This window comes from Myotis nattereri (genome assembly GCF_964212035.1).
Source record: "Myotis nattereri genome assembly, chromosome: 3".
NCBI lineage: Eukaryota > Metazoa > Chordata > Mammalia > Chiroptera > Vespertilionidae > Myotis > Myotis nattereri.
The window spans coordinates 211,719,938-211,725,511 of NC_138077.1; positions in this window are offsets into that span (position 1 = coordinate 211,719,938).

Genomic DNA, 5,574 nt, shown 5'->3' on the forward strand with positions numbered 1-5,574 from the left:
GAGTGATGTTAGCGGTGGGGGTGGGGGTGGCGGGGGGGGGGACCCAAGGAAAGCATGGCGCCCCACACTCATTTCTGGGCGCACAACTGACCGCACTTCTGGGCGCGGCCCCTGGGCGCCCCTAGCTCCGCTCCCCGGCGCCTGCGGAACTCCGGTGGTGAACGCTGGGGTTTGGATTTCTTGGGGGATGCTGGCTCCTGGAATCACTGGATGATTAGAAAAACGTTTGTGCGACGTGCCCTTCTCCGGAACGCGAAGTAACGACTGCCGAGCTGGTTGTTTCTGTCAGTGAGCGAGGCCGCCCTGGTGTCTCAGGGCCGGTGGGCACGAGCCACGAGTCTGAGGCTCTGACACGCGTGGCGCATCCACGTGGGCAATGTCTTCTCCCTTCCCCGCCCCCCATCCAGTGGCCGATCCAGAGACGGGCCCTGCTCCCATCCCCTGAAGGGCTTTGGGGGCAGGGATCTGATTGGAAAAGCGAGCAGGGTTCTTGCCTGGAAGCTGATGGGCAAAGCGCTGGACAGAGACGGAGATGACTGTTCACAGCCGAGAATTGGGGGGCGGGGAGGCTGGGGGGGGGGCGGGCGAGGGCTCCCCAGGCCCCTCCCGGTGCTGCCCCCCCAGTGACCCAACAAAGTCCTCCCAGGGCGTCCCAGGCAGAGCCAGGAAACGCCCTCCCCTCCTTGGCATCTTGCCCCATCTGGGGGCTGTGAGCCCCCTCGAAGGACAGGCACCGTCGCCAGATTACACACGGGACACCCGGGAAATGTCTTTCAGAAACAACCAATGGCGTTTCAGCAGAACTATGCCCCAGATGCTGCACGGGACGTGCTTCTACTTGAGCTGCATTTCTGTGCTCCGAATTTCTCTGGGCGTCCTGTAGGTGGATTTGCTAAATCTGACGACCCTCATGCGCGGGGAGCGGAGCTCAGCGTCCTGGGGACACGGCCCTGGGCCCCGGAGCCACTTGGCTGGCGCCGCTCCAAGCCGGCCTCCCGGGGAGGAGTGAGCGTGGCCTTGTTCTCTCAGTTCCAGTTCGAGTTGGGTTTCTGTCACTGGCAACCCAAGTGCAGGGCGGCTCCCCAAGCGGTATCCGTGAGCCACCTGGCCACGTTTCCATGACAACAGCACAACCAAGGCCATCACACCACCGACTTGTCCCAGGCCCGTGTGCTTCGGGGCAGAGGCACGATCAGGGACAGGACGGGACTGCGGGCTCTGGTCTCCAGCCTTCATCACCGCGGGACCTTCCTCCCCCTGTGGGCTCTGGGGGTGGGGGGCGTTGTCACCTGTGCGTCTGGGTCCCTGGGGAGCCCACCCTCTGATGTGCACGCCGCTCTGGCTCTTGCCCGCCCCCCTCCTGCCCCCCCGCGGTTCTGCAGTTTTATTTGACTGCCCACAACCCTCGCGTTCCTGGAACATGACACAGGTTGGGGGCGAGCACCAGGCAGAGGACATGACAAGACCAGCAATGGCCCCTGGTCCTGCTGCTTGGAACTGCTCCCTCCTGGGCCCTCCCCGGGGGACGTCTCCATCCCGGGGGCTGCCGGGAAGACGGGGAACCGTGAGGTGGGTTGTCTTGGCCCCCGGCGCGTCCAGGAGGCCCAGGGACCTCGGGCGACGGGAAGCAGCTGCTGGACTCAGCAGCCCGAGTCTGCAGTGGGTCCAGAGGGAGCCCTCCCTCCAGGCTTCCCTACCCCCTCCTCCGAGAACACAGCTCAGCGACGAGGCCACAGCCCACCACCCTCCAGCTCCCACAGAAAGGAAAACATGGATTTTGGCAAAACAATTTTATTGCTTAAAAAAATAAATGTTGCATCTGACATAGAAATCATTTTAAAACTCTGAATGTGTGTTTGAGGCATCTTTAAGAGCCCAGTATTCCCACAGAAACAGGGGCAGTTCTCATGGCAAGAAGGCACCAGTCTTGCTGCTTTGGCGGGAATGGGGGGGGGGGGTGTTCTGCCCAGCATCTCCCCACCACCAGGGGTTTCCCCCGGCTCCCTGCTCCTTGCGTCAGGAGCCCCATACCGTTTCCCAGCCCGGGACAGAGGACAGGGACGCGACCCAGTCCCAACACCGGCTTCAGCGCCCACACTCCCTCCAGGCATCTTGCTGGCAACTGCCCCTGAGCACCCGACAGCCGGGCCTTCCCAGGTGTAAACCAGGCACAGGTGCTGACAGCCCTTGGCCCCAGGGAGGCCCTGCTGGCATCTTCCCTCACCCAGTTCTTCCAAATGCAGATGCTGGGGGTGGAGGGAGTGCCCTCCTTCTCATACAATTGCCACCTAAAAAAGCCAGGGGCACCTCAAGGCCTGTGGGGCCAGCAGAGCACAGGGGGGGGTGTGGGGGGGGGGCACACTGCAGCCCCATCCTTCACTCCAGCAGTGACCATGGGGACCGGCCCTCTGGCGTCTGTCCCGGGACGGCAGGTGCTGACCGCACTGGCCTGTCATGGGGGCCCTGCCCTGTCACCACTGGCCTTTCCTGGGGCTGTTCCCCGACATGCGCCAGGCGGCTTCTCTCCATGTGGACTGGGCCTGCGGGGCCCGTTGGCTGAAGATAAAGACGCGCTGGGCAAGGCCAATGCAGGCGTGAGGCCGTGGGCATTTCCATTGAGAAAACTTGTTTCTGAGAACTCAAGTGTAGGAAAGGTCTGATGGAAGGTCTCTCCTTTCTACCACACCATCCTGGGGGGCGGGCGGGGGGAAGGGGAGGGGAGCAGGGCGAAGCAGGCCGGAGCCCAGCCTGTGATTGTGGAATGATCTGAAACACCAGCCCCAGCAGAGAGTGATGAGCTGCTAGGAAGTGCTGACTGCAGAGGAACGGGGGCAGGGGCATCCAGGAGACGGACTAGGAGGGCTCCCGCCTGCGGTTCACAGGAAACGGCTCCCAGATCACGATCAGATTCCAGCTCCCAGCAACTTGGAAAGTCCCTCATCCTTTCCAGACACACATGGCAACAATGCTTCTCCAGAGATGCCCATCTGACAGGCCCTCCGCTGAGGCTGACTGCGCTGCTCCAGCACCCAGGGCTCCCTGGAGGGAGGTGGCCCCGCAGGGGGCGGGGGGGGGGCATGTCTAGAACCCCCAAGACCCGGCTTAGGAGCAACTGGCCTGTTGTCATTAGACTTCAGTTTCAAAATCTCCAGTAAACGAAGCTCCTTCCACGACCTCACTGGGTGTTGAAAGATCGGAGGAGACCATGCTGTGCAAGATGTTGAGAATCTAGCCCCGGACTTAACCCCTCCGTCACCATCGCTCCCAGGCTGGGGAGGGCTTCCTCATCACCCACTGCTCTCTCCCTTGTGAAGGGGCCAGGCAGCCCCGCTGTGCTGGGTGAGCCCCCACCCCTGGGCTCAGGCAGCCTCACTCTGGGTCCGGGCAGCCCCGCTGTGCTGGGTGGGCCCCCACCCCTGGGCTCAGGCAGCCTCACTCTGGGCCCGGGCAGCCCTGCTGTGCTGGGTGGGCCCAGGCGTGAGGCTGCAGGACTGGGAAGCCGGGTTCGAGGCCCCGCATGGGGGCAGTGTCCCCGTGGGAGCCCGGATCCTCGGCCTGTGGGACGGGGTAACGCTGGATCCTGCAGCATCTTCTTAATGAGACAGAAAGGAGAGGGCACCATGTTCAGGCAGGTCCTGACCACGCTGGGCTGGAGACAGATTTCCAGGCCTCGTGATGTGACAGGTTCCTGGCTGTGGGTCACAGTTCCAAACGTTTGGAAACCACCAGCTGAGGTGGCCTGGTTCTGAGACTCCCCTTCCTGGCACAGGGCAAGGAGGGGAAGGGGGAGGGAGGGGGAAAGTGAATGCTGACAGCGTCTCCCGGGGACTTTTAGGACAGCAGCTGATTCTGGGAAGGAAACCTTTGGCATTTTTTGCCCCATCCCAAGCCCGTGTGCAAAACCCCAGACAAAGGGTGCATTCGGGGCAAGGCAGCCCTCTAAGAACAGGACATCCTCAGCTCAGGCCCGCAGTGACTCACTCTTGTTCAGAAATGGTGACAGCTCACCCTTTATCCCAGACGGAGACGCGGGCTGTGGAGGTCCCTTCCGCTCTGGTGTTGCAACCAGAGGAAGAAGTCCCCGGGGAACAGCTGGGGGAGTTGCTGGGGCCAAGGGCCCGGGGAGGCAGGGTACAAAACTGGGAGCAGGACACAGGGGGAGTTCCTGGGACACAGGGGAAATGCCTTCGAGCCAGACCGCAAGGAACACCGGCAGGGATGGTGCGCGAGCGCCCCCACGTGGCCACCGGGGCACCCGACCTGCAACCACCTGTACCGCCAGCATCTCTAGAGCAGAGAGGCCAAGATGCGGACCCAGAAAGGGAGGAGACGCCCGCCCACCTGGCACTGATGCTGTGCTGCCAGCGGAAGCAGAATTTTAACGGGAGTGCCCCTGGCTCAGGCGCCACCTCCCAGGCTCCCATCCCACAGAAGCAATATTCCTTTAAACCCGTAGCCGTGAAGGAAGTCTGAACAGTCAAAAGTAGAGAAACGGACTTCGGGGCGCCCCTCCTCACCAAGGAAAGCCCTCGCGCCACGCGGACACGTGCCTGTCTGCGGCGTGTCTGCCGCACAGTGAGGCCAGGAGGCGGGGCTCAGTCACACGAAGCATCTAATTCCCTGACAGCCACAGCTGGGGGCGCGACTAGCTGCAAAGCTGGAATACAGCCTGTGTCCTGTCGCTGCTGATTTTTTAAAAAGCATTTCAGAGACACCCCTGGGGGTCTCAGGAGAACAAGCCCCCGAGCCCCGCTTCTCGAGAGCAGAGCACCCACCGACTCCTGAGAAGCCGCCGCCCTGTTCCCGAGCCTCCCACATGCAGTGGCACCGTGAGCGGCAGGAGGGACCGGCGGGCAGGGAGTCGCGGGCTGTGAGGCGGGTGCTGCAGCCCCAGCGCCACGGCCGCCCCAGCAAAAGGCCTGGCTCCTGTCTGGTCAGATCAGAGCGTCCGGATGGTGCATCGCTTGACGTCACAGCTCTCCCCGCAGTGAGCTCTCCCCATCAGAGAGATTGACTAGGTCTTTCCTGGTAGAACAGGGAGGACACTGGAGGTTCCCTGAGATGGAAAGAGCCCTCGCAAGGAGGGACCCCGGGATGGCCTGATGGTTATGCCCAGCGGGCGGGGGGCTCCCCCCATGCAGAGAAGGTCATTACTGAGGAAGGGCCCCTAATGAGTCACGAAGTGTTTGGCACCGTTGTAGCACCCAGTATTGTGGCAGTGTTCTTGTCGTCATCTTTCTGTCTACAATTGGAGGGTCTGGGGACAGTCAGGATACCAAGGAGGGATGGGAGGCCCCCCGAGTCAGGACGAGGAGGAAGGACCGGACACACGGAGCAGGAGGCAGCCCACAGGGGCCAGGACAGCAGCTGACGGCAGAGGCTCCGGAAGGAAACGGGCAGCAGGGCTGCACCGGCTGGGCTCCGGGCAGTCCCAGCACCTGCCCGGCACGGCCCTGCACCCACGGTGCCCGGCTCCCCGCTCCCTGCTGCCCGCACCCTTCTCCACGGGCGCCGACGCAGGGTCCCCCTCCAGGACCCTCCTCGGCCCCCTGCACGCCTCCTGCTGAAGCTGGG